Source organism: Oryx dammah, unplaced genomic scaffold (assembly GCF_014754425.2).
Source record: "Oryx dammah isolate SB20612 unplaced genomic scaffold, SCBI_Odam_1.1 HiC_scaffold_17, whole genome shotgun sequence".
NCBI classification, from domain to species: domain Eukaryota; kingdom Metazoa; phylum Chordata; class Mammalia; order Artiodactyla; family Bovidae; genus Oryx; species Oryx dammah.
In genome coordinates this window covers 66,173,634-66,184,618 of record NW_024070201.1, presented here as the reverse complement: position 1 = coordinate 66,184,618, position 10,985 = coordinate 66,173,634, and the positions used below count along the sequence as shown (strand labels likewise).

General features: G+C 40.4%; 1 pseudogene; it reads left to right on the top strand.

The window, feature by feature from the left end:
- Positions 1–1,697: 1,697 nt before the first annotated feature.
- The window catches only part of LOC120875963, a 53,417-nt pseudogene continuing 44,129 nt past the window's right edge, over positions 1,698–10,985 (top strand).

Below are 10,985 nucleotides of genomic sequence, written 5' to 3'. Positions count from 1 at the left end.
CTCCCCTTTTAAGTCCCAAACCACAACCAGAAGCCCTCTTTTGTCTTCAGCTGAAGATGGTATTTAAGATGAGGGCTTTGGCCTCTTTGGTGACTTACTCAGCCTTCCTGGGTCTCTCTCATGTATATGAGTTATTACCCATTTGTTTGATTTTCTCCTATTTACCTGTCTCATATAAATTCAATTTTTAAACCAGCCATAAGAAGCTAGAAAAGGGTCTAGGAATTTTCTTTTTTCTTCCGGGACACATTGACACAATAAAAAGGATGTTTTAAAAAGAACAGGGATTTAAAGAATTTCAATGAAAAAATAAATTGCTCATGGTATAGGTACTAGATTCCTAGGTCTGCCATATCAAATTGCCCTAGACTAGGTGGCTGAGAACAGCAGAAATTTATTCTCTCACAGTTCCAGAAGCCAGAAGTAGAAAAATCAGTTTCTTCAAGGCCATGCCTCCTCTGTATGCTCTAGGGAAGAATCTTGCCTCATCTCTTCTTAACTTCTGGCAGCTTCCAAGAACTGCAACACATCAACCCCTGTCTCTCTCTTCACGAGGTCTTCTCTCTAAGTCTCCATCTCTGATTCTCTCTCTTTTTTCTTACAAACATACCATCATGGATTTAGCCCACCCTAACATAATAAGGGTTTCTCTGGTGGCTCAGATGGTAAAAAAATCTGTCTGCAATGAGATCCAGGTTTCCTGGGTTGAGAAGATCCCCTGGAGTAGGGAATGGCTACCCACTCCAGTATTCTTGCCTGGAGAATTCCATAGACAGAGGAGCCTGGCAGGTTACAGTCCATGGGAATACAAAGAATCAGACACAACTGAGTGACTAACATTTTCACTTTCACTAAAATAATACCAACTCTTCTTAACTAAGCAAGTAGGCAAAGACCTTTGGTTCAAATATAATCATATTCTGAGGTTCTGGGTAGACATGAATTTTGAAAAGCACTACTCAAATTGATCTCAGGGGGCCTTGGTCTGCAGCGGTCTGAAGCAGGGTTTTGGTTCCTGGTCAGAGATTGAGGTTGGGTCATGGCAATGAGGGAACTGAATCCTAACCACTAGACCAGTGGTTTGTGACAAGGCCTTGGCCCTTGGTTTTGCAGAAATGAATTTCCACAAAGATGGAAAGTAGTGAAACAAGTAAAATGTATATTAGTAGGAGGAAAAGGAGTATCAGTTCAGTTCAGTTCAGTCGCTCAGTCGTGTCCGACTCTTTGTGACCCCATGAATCGCAGCATGCCAGGCCTCCCTGTTCATCACCATCTCCCGGAGTTGACTCGGACTCACGTCCATCGGGTCCGTGATGCCATCCAGCCATCTCATCCTTCGTCGTCCCCTTCTCCTCCTGCCCCCAATCCCTCCCAGCATCAGAGTTTTTTCCAATGAGTCAACTCTTCTTATTAGGTGGCCAAAGTACTGGAGTTTCAGCTTTAGCATCATTCTTTCCAAAGAAATCCCAGGGTTGATCTCCTTCAGAATGGACTGGTTGGTTCTTCTTGCAAGTATGTGTGAAAGGACACAGGCATGGACTCAGAGAGAGCTGCACCCTTGTGGTAGTTGACATCAGTTATATGGGGTATTTCTCCCTGATTTCCTTTGGGCGATCATTTTGACTTGCCTGGTTCTGAGTACATATTTGATATATCTCAGGATCCTCCTATGTACACATGTACATCTCTTAACCAAGATGATTGCACCCAAGAGGTGTATGGATAGACTTTTTACCACCAACGAGCTTTCTAGCTGGGAAGGTTTCCTTGACTTCAAGAATGAGAAATATGAGGTCTCTTATCTTTCATCTGGAGCTTCCCTTGTAGCTCACTTGGTAAAGAATCTGCCTGCAATGCATCTGGGCAGGGCTCAGCCTCTTCTATAGATTGTCCTGCTACTGATATTTTGCAATTTCTATCTACAAGGAAAGAACTCAAATGCTTTCCTTGGTGGGCCTGGGGAGGTCCATCTACCTCCATCCATCGAGTCAGTGATGCCATCCAGCCATCTCATCCTCGATCGTCCCCTTCTCTTCCTGCCCCCAATCCCTCCCAGCATCAGAGTCTTTTCCAATGAGTCAACTCTTCACATAAGGTGGCCAAAGTACTGGAGTTTCAGCTTCAGCATCATTCCTTCCAAAGAAATCCCAGGGTTAATCTCCTTCAGAATGGACTGGTTGGATCTTCTTGCAGTCCGAAGGACTCTCAAGAGTCTTCTCCAACACCACAGTTCAAAAACATCAATTCTTCAGCACTCAGCCTTCTTCACAGTCCAACTCTCACATCCATACATGACCACAGGAAAAACCATAGCCTTGACTAGACGGACCTTAGTCGGCAAAGTAATGTCTCTGCTTTTGAATATGCTATCTAGGTTGGTCATAACTTTTCTTCCAAGGAGTAAGCGTCTTTTAATTTCATGGCTGCAGTCACCATCTGCAGTGATTTGGGGGCCCAAAAAAATAAAGTCTGCCACTGTTTCCACTGTTTCCCCATCTATTTCCCATGAAGTGATGGGACCAGATGCTATGATCTTCGTTTTCTGAATGTTGAGCTTTAAGCCAACTTTTTCACTCTCCTCTTTCACTTTCATCAAGAGGCTTTTTAGTTGCTCTTCACTTTCTGCCATAAGGGTGGTGTCATCTGCATATCTGAGGTGATTGATATTTCTCCTGACAATCTTGATTCCAGCTTGTGTTTCTTCCAGTCCAGCGTTTCTCATGATGTACTCTGCATATAAGTTAAATAAGCAGGGTGACAAAATACAGCCTTGACATACTCCTTTTCCTATTTGGAACCAGTCTGTTGTTCCATGTCCACTTCTAACTGTTGCTTCCTGAGCTGCATATAGGTTTCTCAAGAGGCAGGTTAGGTGGTCTGGTATTCCCATCTCTTTCAGAATTTTCCACAGTTTATTGTGATCCACACAGTCAAAGGCTTTGGCATAGTCAATAAAGCAGAAATAGATGTTTTTCTGGAACTCTCTTGATTTTTCCATGATCCAGCAGATGTTGGCAATTTGACCTCTGATTCCTCTGCCTTTTCTAAAACCAGATTGAACATCAGGAAGTTCACGGTTCACGTATTGCTGAAGCTTGGCTTGGAGAATTTTGAGCATTACTTTACTAGCATGTGAGCATTTTTCGGCATTGTCTTTTTTGGGGATTGGAATGAAAACTGACCTTTTCCAGTCCTGTGGCCACTGCTGAGTTTTCCAAATTTGCTGGCATATTGAGTGCAGCACTTTCACAGCATCATCTTTCAGGATTTGAAACAGCTCAACTGGAATTCCATCACTTCCACTAGCTTTGTTCTTAGTGATGCTTTCTAAGGCCCACTTGACTTCACATTCCAAGATGTCTGGCTCTAGATTAGTGATCAGATCATCATGATTATCTGGGTCGTGAAGATCTTTTTTGTACAGTCCTTCTGTGTATCCTTGCCACCTCTTCTTCATATCTTCTGCTTCTGTTAGGTCCATACCATTTCTGTCCTTTATCGAGCCCATCTTTGCATGAAATGATCCCTTGGTATCTCTAATTTTCTTGAAGAGATCTCTAGTCTTTCCCATTCAGTTGTTTTCCTCTATTGCTTTGCATTGATCGCTGAAGAAGGCTTTCTTATCTCTTCTTGCTATTCTTTGGAACTCTGCATTCAGATGTTTATATCTTTCCTTTTCTCCTTTGCTTTTCGCTTCTCTTCTTTTCACAGCTATTTGTAAGGCCTCCCCAGACAGCCATTTTGCTTTTTTGCATTTCTTTCCCATGGGGATGGTCTTGATCCCTGTCTCCTGTACAGTGTCACAAACCTCTGTCCATAGTTCATCAAGCACTCTATCTATCAGATCTAGGCCCTTAAATCTATTTCTCACTTCCCCTGTATAATCATAAGGGATTTGATTTAGGTCATACCTGAATGGTCTAGCAATTTTCCCTACTTTCTTCAATTTAAGTCTGAATTTGGCAATAAGGAGTTCATGATCTGAGCCACAGTCAGCTCCTGGTCTTGTTTTTGTTGACTGTAGAGAGCTTCTCCATCTTTGGCTGCAAAGAATATAATCAATCTGATTTCAGTGTTGACCATCTGGTGATGTCCCTGTGTAGAGTCTTCTCTTGTGTTGTTGGAAGAGGGTGTTTGCTATGACCAGTGTGTTTTCTTGGCAAAACTCTATTAGTCTTTGCCCTGCTTCATTCTGTATTCCAAGGCCAAATTTGCCTGTTACTCCAGGTGTTTCTTGACTTCCTACTTTTGCATTCCAGTCCCCTATAATGAAAAGGACATCTTTTTTGGGTGTTAGTTCTAAAAGGTCTTGAAGGTCTTCATAAAACCATTCAACGTCAGTTTCTTCAGCGTTACTGGTTGGGGCATAGACTTGGATAACTGTGATATTGAATGGTTTGCCTTGGAGACGAACAGAGATCATTCTGTCATTTTTGAGATTGCATCCAAGTACTGTATTTCGGACTCTTTTGTTGACCATGATGGCTACTCCATTTCTTCTAAGGGATTCCTGCCCACAGTAGTAGATATAATGGTCATCTGAGTTGAATTCACCCATTCCAGTCCATTTTAGTTCGCTGATTCCTAGAACGTCGACATTCACCCTTGCCATCTCTTATTTGACCACGTCCAATTTGCCTTGATTCATGGACCTGACATTCCAGGTTCCTATGCAATATTGCTCTTTACAGCATCAGACCTTGCTTCTATCACCAGTCACATCCACAACTGGGTGTTGTTTTTGCTTTGGCTCCATCCCTTCATTCTTTCTGGATTTATTTCTCCACTCATCTTCAGCAGCATATTGGGTACCTAATGACCTGGGGAGTTCCTCTTTTGGTATCCTATCATTTTGCCTTTTCATACTCTTCATGGGGTTCTCAAGGCAAGAATACTGAAGTGGCTTGCCATTCCCTTCTCCAGTGGATCACATTCTTTCAGACCTCTCCACCATGACCTGCCCATCTTGGGTTGCCCCGCGGGCATGGCTTGGTTTCATTGAGTTAGGCTGTGACAAGGCTGTGGTCCTAGTGTGATTAGATTGACTATTTTTCTGTGACTATGGTTTCAGTGTGTCTGCCCTCTGATGCCCTCTTGCAATACCTAGCAGGTTGCTCCTCCCAGCTTCCGGCCCTGGCCTTGGGCGTGGGTGGCTCCTCCCAGCTGCCGCCCCTGGCCTCTGGCTCTGGGTGGCTCCTCAAGGTCACCGCCCCTGGCCTCGGATGCCGGGTGTCTCTTCCCGGCCGCCACTGGCCTCGGACGCGGGGTAGCTCCTCTTGGCCGCCGCCCCTGAGCTCAGGGCAGCTGAGGGCCGGCTCACTAAGCACAGGTGGCTGCGGGCCGGCTCACTAAGCGCAGGCGGCTGCGGGCCGGCTCACTAAGCGCGGCTGAGAGGAGCTTCCCCACGTCCGAGGTCAGGGGCAGCAGCCTAGAGTGCCAGGCTGCGTCGGCGCAGGAACGGCCAGGAGGAGCTGCCCTGCATCCGACGTCAGTGGCGGCTGGGAGGAGCTACCCTGCGTCCGAGGTCAGTGGCGGCAGGGAGGAGACTGCTAGCTTAATCATTACAAATCAGTCATTTATAAGGCTAATTATATAAAAAAAGGAATCTATAATTAGAGCTGGTTGCCAGCTCATTTCTAACAGAATATTCAGCCCAAATCCCATCTGTTTTTTATACCTATTTATTAATAACCTCACTCATTTGTAAGTAGGATGATCTTATAATTGAGCTTCCAAATCAGGATACTTCAGAAAGTGCAGGGAAACACTATTAGAAATTACACTGAAATAACAAACATGAAAGAAAGTAGGCATTCAATTCACTCTCCCCATAATTGCCCCTTATCAGCCAAGTCTTTCTAGAACTCTAGCCACTAGACTAAATACATGTGCAACTCCATTCTTATCTTTTTCTGCTGTAATTGCTCCAGTGTATAAGGGCCATCACTAGTGAAGTGGATTATAATCCCAAACTCAGTCTGTGTTTCCTTCACCATCTTGTTCAGTATGAAACCTGGCAGCAAACTCCTCCCATGTGAATTATCCTCATATTTTTCCTACTAAGCAGCCAGAGGTTGAAATAAGTGTCTTCCTTGTTTTTCAAAATGTCATTTGCTCAAAATACCATTTCTTTCAGAAAAGGCATAACTGACATAATACCACTGAGACACTCAACACTTCTGGGGTTATCCAGTGAACTCCAAATCATCCCCCCTCCTTTCTTGGAAATTTTATTATTCAGCTCACTATTCTCTCTCTCTAGTACTATTTTCATTGTGATTTTAGTGACTAATGATTCCAACTGTATCACCCACCAAACACACTGGTTGTTCAGCTCCTTCGGTTCATCACTTCTAACAATATTTACTTCCATCTTCATCAGCCACCCATTCCTATGCAAGACAGCACTCTTCCTCAGAAAAATCTCAGTTTTAAGCACTCACTCTCAAGCATCATCTCCTATTTCTCTAGGGTATTGTTTAGTTTTCTCCCTGTTCTTCCATCATCAATGCATCCACTTTTACTGGAATATTCTTATTACCATATAAACACTGCTGCAATATTTTTCATCTAAAGGAGGAACATGTTCTTAATTCCCATACCCCATCTCTAGCTCCTATCTCTTTATCTAGTTCACTTCATAGCAAAACCCTTGGTAAACGTTGTAACAATCCCTGACCAACTGCCCTCTATGGTCAATCGCATTATGCTTTCATCCCAATAAAATTCACTAAGGTGGGAGGAAGAGGATCTCTTGACATTCTAGCCAAGTTTTCATCTTGTCAATATTTTTGGACTTCTCATGAGTGCTGACACAATGAATTCTTCCCTTCTTCTAGAAATACCTACTTCACTTGGCATTCTAGACACTACATTCTCCTATCTGTCTTCCTGCTTCACTGTCAGCTTGTCAGTATCTTTTGTGAGTTATCAACACTAAGTTGCAACAAGACTACTACTGCCTTCCTTCCTCTTCACTCTCTCTTCACTCCCTGAGCCATCTCTTTCATTAGCCCAGTTTTATGTTTCTCATATATGCTATTGATTATTACACTTATTTTCCTCCAACCTGGATAACATTGCTGAGGGTTCCAGACTCAGATCATCTACTTTTGGAAGCCCTGATATACATCCGAAGTTGAACACAGCCAGAAAAACTCCTGTAGACATCTTCAAACATTTTTTTGCTCTTCACCAATCTTCTATTAATCAATAATATCACCATCATTCACCTAGTTCTTCAGTCTGAATATTTAGGAATCAATGTTGCACTTTTGCTTTCCTTCTCATGTCACATCCAATTTATTAAAATGAGCTTACTTTAGAGATATTGTGCGTTTGGTTCCAGACCATGACAATAAAGACAATATCACAATAAGGTGAGTCACACAATTTTTTTTTTGTTTCCCAATGCATAGAAGAGTTAAATTTATACTATATTATAGTTTATTAAGTGTGCAACAGCATCATGTCTGAAAAGCAATGTGCATACTTTAAAAAAGACTAGCTGGAAAAAACTCACCATCATCTGAGCCTTCAGTGAGTCATAATAATAACCTCAAACAGAACATCATAGCAAATAACATAACAAGGAAAAATACAAGGACTGGGAGAATCACCAAAATATGACACAAAGTGAGCAAATTTGAGGAAATGATACCAGTGTACTTGCTCAATACAAGCTGCCACCAACCTTCAGTTTGTTTAAAAAAAAAAAAAGTAATAAAGCAAAGCGTATTTATTTTAGTATACACAATACAAGGTTTGTATTGTTGGATCTTATTTCAAAATATACTATCCACCAGACTACTACTTTCCATCTGTTACTACCCCAAAACTAAGATGTAGTCATAGTGTTTGTAAAATACAAAGTCTCCTTAGGGATCTTTCTTCCTCCACTACTCTTATCTGAAAACTATTTTCAGCACAGCATCCTCAGTAATTGTTTTCAAAAGTAAGCAGCATCTAATCCCTCCCTTGCTTCATCCTCTCTATTACACTTAGAAAATGTCAATTCTTCATTTTGGCACACCATGGCTGACTTGGTCTACCTGCTGCTTACTGCTCCAAACTCACTTCCTACAATGTCTTTTTTTTTTTTCACTTACCTCTCTTCAAACTGACTGTCTTTCTTGATGCTTCCTCAAATCCACTTAGCTTTTTCTATTTTAAAGTCTTTCCAAATTTTCCCCTCTCCTGGAATGTTCTTTCCCTAGAAATTCACAGAGTCCACACCCATGTCTTTCAAATCCTCTTAGCTCTCCTCAATTCATGTTTCCTCCCTCCAATAAACTTTTGTAAAAGGTAAATTCAAGACTTTCATAGAATTAGAACCTCAGCAAGAATAATATGTCAAAAGCTATATATAGCTCATTAACGAAGGGGGAAATTAGTAACATATTACAAGTAGTTCAAAGGAGAATTCAAAGACTCATACATATATTTATGCAATAAGGAATTCTGAAGTGAATTTATAAGCAGATGCCAAATCAGTCTAGCCACAGTGCAAGGGTCAGTAACATTCCACCGTATACATTCTACTTGAAACTTTATGAATGCAATTTTTATTATTACCAAATTTTCTCCATTTTAGAGTTATAAATTAGCTCAAAGGCAATGAAAGGAAGAGATTCCTTGGAAGAGTGCACTGAACCGGAAACTCAGTAATTATTTTTCCACTTTATTGGAAATGTTTATTGCACTTACCATCTTTAATGTTTACTGACACTTACCATCTTCCTATATTCCCTTACTTTTATTACTGAACTCATCACTCCTTGAAAATATTGTATACATGGTATACAATATGGTATACAGTATGGTATACATTCACACTTTTATTGTCTGTCATTCCTTTAGAAAATGATTTCCATAAGAGCACACAATTTTAAAAGTGCTTGGCAGAGAGGGATTGCTCATAATTTGTTAAAGGTTGAGGGAATGCATATATTTCATAAAGATCTTAAAAACTATCTGTTAATGGATATATATTTTTAAAGAAGGTAAATCATGACTCTCATCAATATCAACCAAATACATGTCAAAAATTTTACTTAAATCTTTAGTTAGCCAGTGAGATATGAAAGCTTGTTCAAAGGGGAATTCAGAGTAACCACAAATACTTGGGAAATCAGGAATGCTGAAATAAATTGGTTATGGATATAAAACTCGCTCCAGGGAACCCATCATACCTTAATTGGACACATTCATTTGCATTTCTATGAAAAACAAACATTGGTATTACTATCAATTTTCTACAAGTCTGGAGGGTTTTAAAATAGCTCAAATATAATAAAATATGCAGATAACCTGAAATACTAGATGAAACACCTAGTAATAATTCATCCCATTTCAAAACTTTTGGCAATATTTTTCCAATATCATATGGACCATAAAAATATAAGATTACCATTAACATAAGAGTTATTCCCGGTTACAAAATATACCTAAACTCTGAATATACAAAATATTAGTCCTTAACCTTATATTTTATATTTCCATTATTGCATATCAATTATCAGTCAAATAAAACCATGTGATAAGTGAAAACGTGCTTTTTTACTACTAATTTTGTATTTTTATATATGTTTTGCTAATTACCTTATCTGTTTTAGTTTATAGAACAACAAGTTCAAGTGTTCTAGTTTGGATCTCTATGGAGACTAGTGGGCTTTTTTTCCCCCTCTTTCTTAGTTATATTAAACTCTTTATTTAGTTTTACCTCTCTTGTATGGTAGAGTCTTGACTGCAAGGGATTGTGGAAAATAGTCCCAGATTTAGCATGAATCCATGCTCATTCAATAATTCCAACCAAGAGTATAATGTGGTGTGAAGAGACAGGATTCTGGAAGTGGTTCCCCTTCTCTGTTTACATGAGCACCAGAATCTGAATTCTTATAAGAAAGTGGGAGCCATTTACTCCAAATATTTATGTGTGAGATAATACAAAGGATGCTTGGTTAAACTTTCATGAATATGATAAACAAATAAATTTATTATGCATTTAATTGTCCTTCCCAAGGAAAGGCAATGCCAAAGAATGCTCAAACTATTGCACAATTGCAGTCATCTCACACATTAGTAAAGCAATGCTCAAAATTCTCCAAGCCAAGCTTCAGCAATAAGTGAGCTGTGAACTTCCAGATGTTCAAGCTGGATTTAGAAAAGGCAGAGGAATCAGAGATAAAATTGCCAACATCTGTTGGATCACTGAAAAAGCAAGAGAGTTCCAGAAAAATATCTACTCCTTCTTTCTTGATTATGCCAAAGCCTATGACTGCGTGGCTCACAACAAATTGGGAAATTCTTAAAGAAATGGGAATACCAGACCACCTGACCTGCCTCCTGAGATACGGTATGCAGGTCAGGAAACAACAGGTAGAACTGGACATGGAACAACAGACTGGTTCCAAATAGGAAAAGGAGTACGTCAAGGCTGTATATTGTCAGCCTGCTTGTTTAAATTATATGCAGAGTACATCATGAGAAATGCTGGACTGGATGAAGCACAGGCTAGCATCAAGATTGCTGGGAGAAATATCCTCAGATATGCAGATGATACAACCCTTATGGCAGAAAGGGAAGAAGAACTAAAGACTGTCTTGATGATAGTGAAAGAGAAGAGTGAAAGTTGGCTTAAAACTCAACATTCAGAAAACTAAGATCATGGTATCTGGTCCATCACTTCATGGCAAGTAGATGGGGAACAATGGAAACAGTGTCAGCCTTTATTTTGGGGGACTCTAAAATCACTGCAGATGGTGACCGCAGCTGTGAAATTAAAAGACACTTGCTCCTTGGAAGAAAAGTTATGACCAATCTAGACAGCTTATTAAAAAGCAGAGACATTACTTTGCCAACAAAGGCCTGTCTTGTCAAAGCTATGGTTTTTCCAGTAGTCATGTATGGATGTGAAAGTTGGACTATAAAGAAAGGTGAGCGCTGAAGAATTTATGCTTTTGAACTGTGGTGTTGGAGAAGACTCT